At 39.2% G+C, this 13153-nt stretch overlaps 1 long non-coding RNA gene across 1 annotated transcript in view; it reads right to left on the bottom strand.

The window, feature by feature from the left end:
• The window catches only part of LOC112431522 (uncharacterized), a 25288-nt gene extending 12135 nt beyond the window's left edge, over positions 1 to 13153 (bottom strand). Inside the window, exons 1-2 of the long non-coding RNA XR_013100098.1 lie at positions 12850 to 13153; positions 11686 to 11758 (exon numbers count right to left, since the gene is read on the bottom strand). This is a non-coding gene — a long non-coding RNA (uncharacterized LOC112431522). The remainder of the gene's footprint in view (positions 1 to 11685; positions 11759 to 12849) is intronic.

Genomic DNA, 13153 nt, shown 5'->3' with positions numbered 1-13153 from the left:
TTCGGAGACGTCTGCTACCCACCAGCTCGATAGCTAGCCGGGAGCTCGAGAGTCACTGAAGCTGCCGAGAACGGCACATCAGTTTCAGATCGGAGTTTCGCTACTCAGGTTAAACGTAATAGAGATTGACAGACCACGTGACTTTCGCGCATTGCATGCCGGGAACTCGTGGCAAAACAATCCAAGTACCGCATCAAATGCAAGCATTTGCAGCACCGCAAAACGTTCATTCTCCGGTTCCAATAAATTCTTGCTTTTTCTTTGCCCCCCAAAAAGGTATGTACAAAACGAAGGAGAACAATGCCGGTTCGTACAAAGACAGACTTGATGAAAAGTCAAAGAAAAGAGGAAAAAAAATCAAAGGAGTGAAAGGGTTAGACCCTTACAGAGGGACAAAATACGTTAGCGTGCTGCCCAACTTTCACCACGCTCATATTTATAATCATACGGTTCTTGGAGTGAGTGCATACACTCATGAAGTTTAGTAACTTCAGGTCACTGCAACAAGCCCAGGTACAGTTTACCGACGGATGGGTGCAGGACCTTGAAATGCACCGTGTAGAAAGTAAAGACCATCGTACATATCATAAGTTTACCAGTCTCACAAATCGTCGTCATAAATACACATTCGTTAACCGTTTATTAATAGGACCTTTGAGCTCAATGGTAATTAATTAGTAGTGGAAATAATTTCTGGTTCATTACAGAAATGTAGCAGTGACAATAATATTGTATGCTGTAATCGCACTGGGCAATTAGTGATACAAAACAACTGTTTTATCCTGTGAATAAAAGTATATGTTTTTGTCAATGTACCATAATAACAGAAGCGAAACGCAATATTGTGTCAGGACAATTCACTATTTATGCACAATAAACAAAGGAGCATAGCGCGACAATTTCTGTTCAGCGCCAGACTTGCTTGTAACCTGTATCACCAATTATGTTAAGAAAAATGACGTATTAACTACAACAGCAGACTGATCTTTGTGTAAATGCTTGGAGCAGACTAACCTGTGAGCTGGAGTGTTCTGGGACGTTATATTTGATCTTTGAATGGCTGCAATCCAGGCCACCCGTTGCCTCTTTGTTACTTCGGAAACATGGCTCGAACAATTTCTCTTCAACGACGTAATCCGATAACAACCGATCTCTTTACCCGTCGGCTTCCCGTGGCTGTCATGCGACCGGCTATTGCAGTTAATAATACAACAGCTTCTTGCCATTTTTGTGTTTCTTTTTATCGCTGTATAACGGATTTCAATTGAAAGCCTGCGTGCGCTAGTACCTCTTGCCACGAGTTCCCAGAATTCTTTGCGGTTTTACCCCTGAATGACGTCACATTTTCAATCTCTATATACAAGTCACTTAGACAAACTAAAAATGTTATTATTGGGCTTTTTTCAGTGTTTTATTTGTTCGTGAGTCAATCGGTTTGGCTGAGATTAAAGTAAATTAAATTAGATAAAATAAAACTTTATTAATCCCCCGGGTGGGTTCCTCCTTGGTTTTTACACAGCTGAATAAACGTCAAACAGAAAACTGATTAAACAGAAGTATGAGATGGTCGAGAATTTACGCCAGTGTCCGGTTATATTTTAGATAGCAAGGAGCAGACGGCTGAGTTTATTAAACTCCACCGAGATAGCGGTGACGCTAATCAGAAGGCTAGACCGTCCAATTTCCCCAGCCGTTTACTTCCGGCCTACCCGACCTTCTGAGAATCCGGCCCACGTAGACAGCGAAGGCCGTGTCCTCAGGAGGATGCAGCCCATGAATTTGGACACGACCAGCGTGTAGTGTTGTGGATAGTTTTGTGTTGTGTGTCAGAACAATGCGGCGACTGCTGTCTCCAGGTGGAAAAAGGAGTGATACACCCGCTGCCGTCAGACCTGCAGGTATCAGGCTGTGATGTTCTCCTTTATGTGGACAGAAATTATATTTTGGAGTGGCACAAATAATTTGTGTGGCATCTTATTGAAGGTAGAACAGCTGATTGTTCTGTAAATAGTTTGAAATGGTTATTTAAAAAAAAGGGTAAAAGGTAAATGGATGCAAATAACTTTGTTTGCAAAACTTGTTCAAAGGATTTTAAACTTGACAATTAATATTTGCATTTAAAGTTATGAAATATGATTCATTAAAGATGTTTGTGGTTGTTACAGTAAAAAATATAACTTTTCTACTCTATGTTTTTTGTCTGATTTTGGATCAATTGTGTTAATACAGTATGTCAAAATGAAAACATGACTGTAAATTCAGGCACGTGAGGTTGTGCTGAAAAGAATGATACCAAACAAGGCAAAGTAAATAGTTTTTAAACGGCCGATTATACCCTGGACCCCAGAGGGTTAAACTTTCTTTTTTTTTTTTTTAAAGTAACGCAATGGTTACTTTTCAAGTAATTAATTACTTTTAGAATATTGTAACTCAGTTACTAACTCAATTACTTTTTTGAAGAACTAGTAACTATAATTGAATTACTTTTTCAAAGTAACTTGCCCAACACTGCCTAATATTCACCCCATACCTACCATTTACTAAAAGTACAGAAAACAGAACAGATCAGAATCCTGATATCCTGTCAGCTCAGTCATTGATACTAGCTACTATTTACAATATCTGTGATATTGAACATTAACTGTTGTAAGGCTCTCCACCTTGGCTGATGTGTGAAGGAGAAAGCACACACCCACCTGTGACAAGAAACCAAACATGAGATTTCATTACACTTTTTAACACCAAATATGTTTGAGACTCAATAAAAATGACGCATGGAGAAAGTATTTTGTTTTAGCAAAGTCCTCATTTATTGGAAGAAAAATCATTACAGATTCATGTTGACTTTACAACAGTTACACCATATAAAAAGTGGACTTTATCAATCACTCACACAAGCCTTAATCTACCCCACCAACTATGACCAAGCTAATTTTTCCTTGTTTTTGTGTAAATGACGAAGAAGTTCACTGAGTTTTATCAAACCTGCCTCTGTGTTAACTTTTAAATAACTTTACATTAAAATGAAAACAAAAAAAACAACATTAGCGTCCAGTATATCAGAAATACCAATCTTAAGGCTTCAGAATGATAGTTGAGAAATGAAAGAGATGTAACAGTAGCTACAGCCATCTTTAGCTGTTAGCAAGGCTCTCCGCTTTCTCTGTAAAAACTGTGAAGTCCGGGGTTGTTCACATTCTATGCAGTGCTGAAGACACTGGTGTTGCAATCATAATGTCAGTTGCCTGGTGGGATTGACCAGCCAAACATCTGGGGTGAGGTGGGGAAGGTCCATTGACGTCCAGCTGCAAAATTGCCCACAGAATGATGATAGGGGGCGTGATAATTTGGACCATTTGTGATCATCTCTAGGTGCTGGGTATACGACTCCCTGCGTGGGGGCTGTCCCTCTCCCTGAAACTGAACCACAGATGAAAACAGCCTCAGAGGTAGTTTTGTTGCTCATCTCCATTTTTAGAGCACTCTCTGCCCATGTAGCGAGTTCTTCCAAGGAAAGACTCCCTTCAGGGCTGCTGCCTGAACTCCACGAGTCTGTGAGGGTAAAGAGACAGAGGCAAAGTAAGAATCAGAATACTTTATTGATCCCTGGGGGTAATTATTTTAAGAACAAGTCTATATGGTCCACATGAGTCAGTTGCTGATATGTTTTGGCACGACTGACTTTGTAACAGAAATAATAAACAAAGGTTAAATTATGAGTCTTAAATCCCAAAAGGTCTCAGACTGAAGAAGTCACAAAACATTTCTCCCATTGAAAACATTACATCCAGGTGAACTGAATCAAGCTTCAGGGATTTACTTACCTGATGACTGAGCATCAACACAATGAATCTTAAACACAAAAGGTTCCCACAAAGTAGAGAAAAAAAATAAGTCGGATATTTGTAGATTCTTTAAAACCAAAAAGGATTTAAAGTGGACTCTGTTCAACTGTGGAGGGAGAAATGGTGACTTCTGCCATCTGGACTTACAACACAGAGTAAAAGAGTATTTTTGCACGTTGTCTTAGAAGTTAGCCAACTCTGTTCATATTAGCTCACCAGTCAACAATGCTGAGTACATACCTGGAGAAAAGTGCATCCCATAATCTTCCATCTTTGAAATCCCAGTGATTAAAACAGGAAAACTGGAGAAAGTATCTCTGATGAAAGAGCTCCAAACCAGGCAGGAAGGTGACTTAAGACTGACAGACTTAGGACTTAAGAGTAATTCTGGGCTTTTAAGGAGGTTTGTGGGTGTGGGCAGGAATGTGGGGGGTTGAGCTTCTTCTTTTGTGAGTCTCTTTACAAGCAGTCAGGCTGTTTCTACCAACTGGCATCATTTACATTTCTTTAAAATGCTGTTTCTCAGGTCTGAAAAAAGAAAGTACAGTTAGAAAGCTGCCGTACAAATGAGCTTTACCAAATCCTTCCAGCTCACACTTTATAAAATATGAAACACTTAATGCCTGAAATTTTATATTTTAATCACTGATACTTCAAGAAATGACAGTGATCTCCAACCTGGGTACAGAATTTCTACTCAAGCGGGCTTGAAGTGTGGGGTGAGGGGCTGGTGACTCCTTGTAAATAAGTCTACAGTAAATTGGAACAAGATGGACTTGATGTATTTCTCAGAGTAACAAAGGTTTTCCTCAGCTGCAAAGTATCTTTTATTACTTTTATTAACATTTTAATATAGGAATTGTTTCCCTCACTGGTGTGCTCATGTTTGAGCAGCACTTAGCAGCTAATTACTGAATTGAACTGATTCCATGTTTGCATTAATTAACGCAGTATTAGATCACCCAAAGAACTTTCCACTCAGAGCATTTTTGCAAATGCATCCTCACACTAATTTGACCTGCAGGTGTTCAGTTGCGCCTCTGTGTAAACCCCCACAGCAGCTTTTAGAGGCCAAACCAAGGTTTTCACACTCGGGTAAACTATTAAAAAATATGACACTGAATATCACAATGATATTAGTTTCACCTTCTTTGAAATGCACCTCTACATTGTAAAAGTCTCTGAAATTAAAACACCCACATAAATGGCCTGTATTTGTATAGCACTTTACTTAGTTCTTAAGGACCCCAAAGCGCTTTATACATCCAGTCATCCACACGTTCACACACACATTCACACACTGGTGATGGTAAGCTACATTGTAGCCACAGCTGCCCTGGGGCGCACTGACAGAGGCGAGGCTGCCGGACACTGGCGCCACTGACCACCATCAGTAGGCAACGGGTGAAGTGTCTTGCCAAGGACACAACGACCAAGTCTTTCGGAGCCATAAGTCAACGTCAACAATAGCAAGGCTAACGATCTACACCAACGCTCATCATAAACCCACAGACACATGCATCTGGCCCCCTTTGGCTCATTCAGAGTTAGAGACGTACCCAGTTCAGCCAGTGACCACCAAACATACGCTAATGTGTCTTTTTAGAGTTCCTGTATCACACCCTGCTACCTCTGATTAATTATCAAGTCAATGCAGACAGATGGCACCAGGGCCATGAGAGATAAATGGGTAAGGTTTTTATTTTTTAAATGTGTTTGTGTTAACATGTCTTAATTTGAAGTAATTTCAAAGACACAGAAGTGATATTGTTTGCAGATGATACAAAGTTATTGTGGAAGTAACTTGGAACAACTTCTGAATGAACTGAAAAAAGGGTTTAAAAAAATTGAAGACTTGTTTTTTCTATAATCAATTAACACTCAATCTGAGCAAAACAAAACTCCTGATGACAAATAACAGAATTAAAATAAAATATCTGAAATAAAACTTAGTGGGGTGATAATACATCACAAACTATTGTGGATACTCCACATTATGGATATATCAGTCACCTATAATACACACACCCATGTTTTGAGCAAAAAAAGAGTAATAAGGATCCTAAATAAAACCACTTCAAAGGAACCACAAAACCAAAGAATTTTAAATTGACACTTGAGTATTCAACACTGGAATAAGTGCAGGCTTAGAAATTCCCATGGAACATGCAGAGGTTGTTTAGATATCTCTGCTATCACTGATGCAACTTCTATTTAGGAAGAGACGTAGTAAAACCAAATGGCAGCAGGATATAACAATGTTGAAGGGAAAAGTTTCCAAACTGATGAAAAGAACAAACAAAACACAAATAAGACTTAAAACACGATGTCAGGACCAACCTAATAAACAACAGCAGGAGGAAGACAAAGGGTGCTGCTTTATTTGCACATTGTGATACATCTGGAGTTTGCTCTTCATCTTTTGGAACTAAAACCTCTCCTCTCAAAACAGGAGAGGTGTATCAACATGCCAGCATACTGTCAGGATCCAGCAAAATGGTTCCAAGAACCAGCAGCACAGAGAAGGTTAAGAAGTGATTATAGTGCGGAGAACAGCAGCAGGGTTAGAGTGGAGAAAGGCAGCAATTTTAAACAACAAACAAACTCTTGTTACTCCCTGACTGATGGGATTACGTATCAGACCTCTGTAACATTATGATTCTGGTGCATGTTTTGAAAATAAGCTTTCTTGAACGCCACTGAGATTTTTTTCAAATTTGGCAAAAACATGTGCAGGGCCTCAAAGAACAACTGACTAGATTTTGGAAGTTAGAGTCAGTGGTTAAGATCTCTGTGACCTCAGGTAGGTCACTCTCTTCAGAATTTAAATAAAAGTTTGATCAGTTTCTATTATAAAAGAAAAGGAAAAGACAAACAGAGCAAAAAGAAGCAACAAAGAAAAAAAAACCCTTAACACACTGAGGTCAATTTCTTCCCAATTGACAATAAAAATACTTGTCATTGACCAATAATGTATGTCAATATGTTGCACACTGATCTCTTGCAAAAAAAAAAAAAAAAAAAAAAAAAAAAAAATCACTAACACACACACACCACAAATTCCACCAGTGATTCACTTCCTTATAAACCACTGAGTCAAGGACTGAAGCAGTGACGTACTGAAAGAAACTTCAGACGTCTCTGGTCAGACGTACCAAGCCCCGACACAGTATTTCTGCAGCACCGTGATGCTATCCATGTGCTGGAGCTTCAGCTTCAAATGGACCATCATTAACTGCTGTTGCCTACAGCTCACACAATTCTAGTTTCTGAGACAATTACAGCAACGTCCAACCAAAATTACAGTTCTGTACTTTTAATACTGTCGTCTTTGAACTTATATTACAGGAAAACTGTTAGAAGTGATGCAAATATTAGTTGAACAGGAATCAAAATAATTGAATTTCATTCTGTTTTGTTTGGTGAAAAATATACATTTTTAGAAATTGCATTTTTAAGGTCCTGTACACCTTCCAGCAGGTAATGGTTTGAGATGAGACTTGCTTTTATTAGCTGAATCAATTGAGGTTCCTATATCATCATCATTATTTAATAAATAAAAACAGTTCAAGGGATTAAAGAAAAATATTTTTCCATGTTATTTATCATCAGTTTACTAGCGATTGAATTTTACAAAGGCCCAAATATTGTATGTTTATTATATTCAATTGTAGTTAAACCAAGTCTTCAGAGATTATTCTCACAGCAGAGCACTTTATGGTTTGATGATGAATCCAAAGAACAGAAGAAGTCTAAGTGGAGGCAAATTCTTGTATGTTTTTGGTCTGTTATGTTTACAAATGTTAAATCACTAGTAAAGGGAGACCACACCATTGTTCATGTTTAAACAAATTTATTCATCACATTTATTCATGAAACAGACAAAATTGTGTCACACAGAGAAAAATACAGGTTCAAAGCACCACAACGTTAGCCTGATATCAGACAGAATTATCACATGATGTTAAACAGAAGCTGTGACTGGGCAATGATAATGAAGCAGTTCATTTCAAAGTTGTAGATTCAAGCTGCTCTTCATACTTTTGGCCAATACAAGCTTCAACACTTCAGAAAGCTTCATTTGGCCATCACTAACAGCAGTACTTGTAGTCTGGAGTATAAGTAGACTAGACTAGAGTGCAATCAAATACACCTGCCTTCAATGAAACCAGCCCAATCACAGCCACTGGCTCACAGCAGTTGTGAAACAAACCCACTCACACATCAGTGGCCATTTCCCACAGTAAATGTGGAGGTGAGTTAATATGCAGATGATACCAGGCTACCATCTTACACAGCTGATTACAAATTTATAAACGACCTCTTGCAGCCTCACTTTGACATCACTGGTATAAAGAAATGGAGAACCTGCCACCCAAGCCTACAAACAGGTCTGTGAGATTACACTCTTTTTTTTCCAGACATTAGTGGTTAAAATGATAAATTGCAGACAAAGATGAATATTCAGTAAAATAAGGTGAAAAGTTTTAGGAACACTAAGTGTTATTTTTCCCCCCAGTTTTCTAAATGATGAATCAATGAATGCGGATCAATGAGGGAAAAATGATTTTTTCAGTCCTGTGCATTCTTGCCTACACCAACTCTAGGCCTTAAAATCCACTCAGCAGTTTACCCTGGTATAATTGGCTTTTCTAAAGTCACTCATGGCACCACAGATGAGCTGAGCCATGTGGACCATATAGACTTGTGGAGTTCTGGCAGCAGCCTTGAAGGAAGTCTCCCCATGGCAGAGCTCACTGCATGGGTGGGGAGTGCTCTCAATAAGGAGACGAGGAACAACATCTTTGAGGCTGCTGAAGCTGTTTCCAGCTCTGTCACAGAGGAACAGTTTTGCTGTCCCACAGAACCAGAATGTATAAAGCACTGTGTGAGAATGAAGAAAAGACCCAGGTGGTCAAAGGAAGGACCCGGGGGCTGTTCTCAGACAGCCAGATAAAAACCTCTTGTCCATCACTTTAACCAAAAACGTTACCATGACCCACGGGAGATGACAGAGGTGACAGGACTGACCTACAAACAGGTGAGTGTTTTTCAAGGTTACTAGAACATGAGAAACTGAATTCATTTTGAATTTTGGGTCTATTGTACTCATTAAATATTTTCTGTTTTCTTCCATCTTTAGGTGAAGACTTGGTTCAAAACAGAAGGAGCAAGTTTAGGAGGAGTCCAGATTCTCAGCATCTCAATCAGGGCGTCCCACTTCATGCCAGTATCTCCAATTATTAAACAGAACTGTTTTTAATTCAGTCATTATCTTGGGAATTAATTGCATTTGGTGAAATGTATTGACTATAATTACACAAGAACTGACTCTGCATCTTTCAGTGATTCAGTTTCAGGGAGTACACCCAACACCTGGAGGTAAACTCAATCACAAATGGTGCAAATTATCAGGGCCCCTATCATCATCCTGTGGGCAAGGTTGTGCCTGGACCTCAATGGACCCTCCACAAAAAAAAACAACAACAAACAAACAAAAAAACAACAACAACATACCAGATGTTTGGCTGGTCGATGCCACTGGACAACTGATATGAATTCAACCCTGTTGTTTTAAACACTGGTATGAATGTAAACAAATTCGGGCTTCACAATACAAGTTTTGAAGGAGCAAGTGGAGAGCCTTGCCAGCTGCTAATGCTCCTTTAATTACAGACACTAATGTATATCAGCTTTTTTGTATTAAATTTTTTACCATTCTTGCTTTTATAGCTCAACATAACAGTCTCAGATTTGATCTCTTTCAGTAAATAAAAGGAACGGGGTGAATTTTCGGACCTTTTAATTTTAAACCATTGGATTTTAGAAATATTTGAAATCAGTCAACTCTGGCTATTGTAAATACATTTTAGTCTATCCAAAACACAAACTGGAAAATAAGAGAGCAGCATGAGAAGTTGTGTAGAACATTAAGAGATGAATTCATGAAAATGTTTTGTTTAATTTCGTTGTTCCAATATTTGTAAAAAAAATAATGTACATGAAGAATATTATCTGCCTTGTGTTTGAGAAACTGTGAATAAAATATTAGTTTCACCCATTCAAAACTGAACTTTCTACATGTCTCCAAACCTTCTGTCAGAGACTGAACATCCAAATGTTTTAGAGACTTTAGACCTCTATCTTTCCATGTTAACTTGAGCTACAATCCTCTATTCGCAATCAAAGTATGAGACAGTCAATCTAAAGAATCTGGAGCTTTCAAATGGACCTCAAAGATTTTCCAGGAATACCTCAAATAACAACCCTACCTCAGACTTTGAATACTTCATTTTAAGAAACCTGAGATGATACAGTTTTAAAGTTTCTGCCTCTGTGATTATCTTCCTAAGACTCTCAATGTTGGGTTTCCTTCTAATTGTTAACAAGTCTAATGAAAATCAGAGATTTGTATATAACATTAAGAGATGAAAATGTGTTTCGTTTCGTTTTGTTACATCTTCCAATGATTGCAACACCAGTGTCTTCAGCATTGCATTGAATGTAAACAACCCCGGACTTCACAGTGCAAGTTTCTACACAGAAAGTGGAGAGCCTTGCTAACAGCATAGAGATGGCTGTAGCTGCTGTTACTGCCCCCTTTTATTTGTGAATTCTCATTCTGGAGCCTCAAGATGAGGATTTTTGCCATACTGGTCTCAAAAACAACATGGCAGAAATATGATGCGTGGAGGTCTGATTGTGAACCCACATGCTGGTGGTTTTCAGAGAAATTTAAAGCACTTCCACATCTGTGTTTTTCCAACATGGAAACTAGCTGGCACTGGCAGCATATCAGGTTTGCTGTGGATTTTATCTGACAGCCATTTTAAATGTTCTGTTCATGTTTCTTGACATGACAGACTTTAAGGCTGGAGGTTAGTCCAGGGTTTTTAATAAATATTTAAAGCCAATGATCTAGACCTGCATCTTTTCTGCTGTAAATATTGACTTTGTTAAATGAAGCACTGCCCGTTTCTTGACTGCCACCTTTTCTAGTCCCAAATATTATTGAAATGCATGAATTTGTTGAAACTCAGAAATCTGGTGCAGTGTCTACACCTGCCAACTACAAAGAAGCATGAAGCCTGTCATGAAGTCAAGCTTCTTGTTCAAAGCCTTTACGTGCTTCCTCCAGGACACTGATATGGTTAGCAGATGTAGTTCAGAGGAAAGAAAAGAATTCCTACAAGGTCAGTAGATCTGTAACACAGTCTGGATTTCTTTAGGATGGAAACATTACTTTTCAGAGACACGGAGCTCAGAGAAAACTACAAAAGTGGGTTGTCCATACCAAAATAATCTAGATGGATAAACTGCACCAAAGGCAAGAGGAGAAAATATTGGCACAGCACTGTGCAATATTTAACTTCTACAACTTCAGCTACACCAACACAAGGGAGGAAGTGGCCTTTCTTTACCCCCCCACCCTCTTTAACTGACCCAGTGTTTGGATACAAACAGGAAGCTCCATCACTGACAAAGGTGTTCAGGTAAGGCAGGACCTGCTCCTGTCAAGCCACAGTGCTGAAATTTATCTGCATCATGTGCTGGTTTTCCTAAACTTCCTCCTTCAGTTCTGACAACAAGTCTTCACCTGAAAGAAGGAATGATTATAACTATATGGTCCACATGGGCCAGCATATTTACTGTTATGCTTTGGCACAAGTCACTTTAGAACATTGAATGATACCAAAAAAGTAATTAAATAATGGCTAAATTGCTCACTCTTATACAGAATAGCATCACACAAACACTCTGCATTTTGGCTGCATTCATACAATTTGCCACCAGATTTCACTTGAACATTGCTCATTGGGCAACAATGCTGAGTACATACCTGTTGAGATTCAGATTCAGATTGATGAAATCCATCCGAGTCTTCCAGTCTGCCATTTTTGCAGCTTCACAGACTAAAAAAGACAAAACTGGTTTAAGCATCTCTGCTGGAGCAGGTGGTTTGTTGCTGAGGCTTCAAAGCATCTGTTTAAACCATCCTGTTTTGCAGTATCAACAACCACATTGATGTCAGCTCAGTGAGAGTTGAAGACATGATAACCAGTCATGTGTTCATAAACTGCATTAGGATGTACCTGTTCAACTTCACCCACTGAACCCAGGAGAGTAGGCACTGGAAAATCTCTTCTCCTGACCAGAGTCTGTGGCTGTAGAGCAGCTCTTCTTTGTATCAAAATATCACAACAACTCCAGCTTTGTGCCTTTTTCATTGTAGCTGAATTACGGGACAAACTGTTCCTTTTCACCTCAATAAGAAACGCGTAATATTTTCTCTGAATACCAGACGGGACGGTTGGCAACTCTAATAACTTATGAACAAAATAAAGTTCAACATCATTAACTTCATAGCACCCACCCAGCTGTATAGAAACTCTGTCATGCTAGCTAGCACGCAGTACGGAAAAAGTCAGAATAACGAAAATAAACTTGGTTCATATCTGACCCAGAGAGACTGCAGGTCATAACTTCTTACCTGAAGTTCAGTTCACACTTGGACCGGCGGCCGCCTCGGGTCTCTTTTCCTTCTCTTTTCCTTCATCCACCTGCTGCCTCCACCACTTGCTAATGTTACTGAATCTGTGGAAGCTCCGCGATAGCCACCACACGAAGTAACGAGCCTATCTAAATCCCAGTAACGACTAACGCGTTCCTGATTTTGGCATAATAACTAGTTACCGTGCTCGTTACCACAATAATAACGTAGTTACTGTAACGCGTTACTTAATAACGCGTTAGTCCCAACACTGCACAGCATACATAAACTGGACTCCCTGTTCAACTGTGGAGGAAGAAAGCAGTGTCACGATTTCATTACAAACACAATCACCTGTGCCCACGCTTATTCAATCCTACTGCAGACAAACAGCCCCAAACAGGCTATGCATGCCAAATCTTTTCAATTAACAACAGCAGCTTATTGTGCACACCCACCAGTAAATGAAGCTTCTAACTCCACTTCAGCAATTATTTAACAGCCAGGGCCTACCTCCGTGTCTGGATCCACATCTGCTGACTTTAATCCTCTCCATCCTTGATGCCATGCTCCATGTTGAGGTTCTTCCATAGATGGATTTTTGTTGGCAAATGTCAGCAACTTCAGGATCAAATGAAAAGTTGCTGAGAAGGTGAGACTGGACCTGAATACTTTTTTTTGACACCTTCCCCCCAAAACAGTGATTAACTGAGACAGAAAAGAAACTTAAATCTTTATCAATAAAAGAAAACTAAGAGAAACAAACTAAAGCGAAGCACGCAAGAGAACCAAAAACTCAGCAATCCTCTCTGCTCCA

This window comes from Maylandia zebra, linkage group LG9 (genome assembly GCF_041146795.1).
Source record: "Maylandia zebra isolate NMK-2024a linkage group LG9, Mzebra_GT3a, whole genome shotgun sequence".
Lineage (NCBI taxonomy): Eukaryota > Metazoa > Chordata > Actinopteri > Cichliformes > Cichlidae > Maylandia > Maylandia zebra.
The sequence above is the reverse complement of the archived record's forward strand: the minus strand, read 5'-3'. Positions and strand labels throughout refer to the sequence as shown.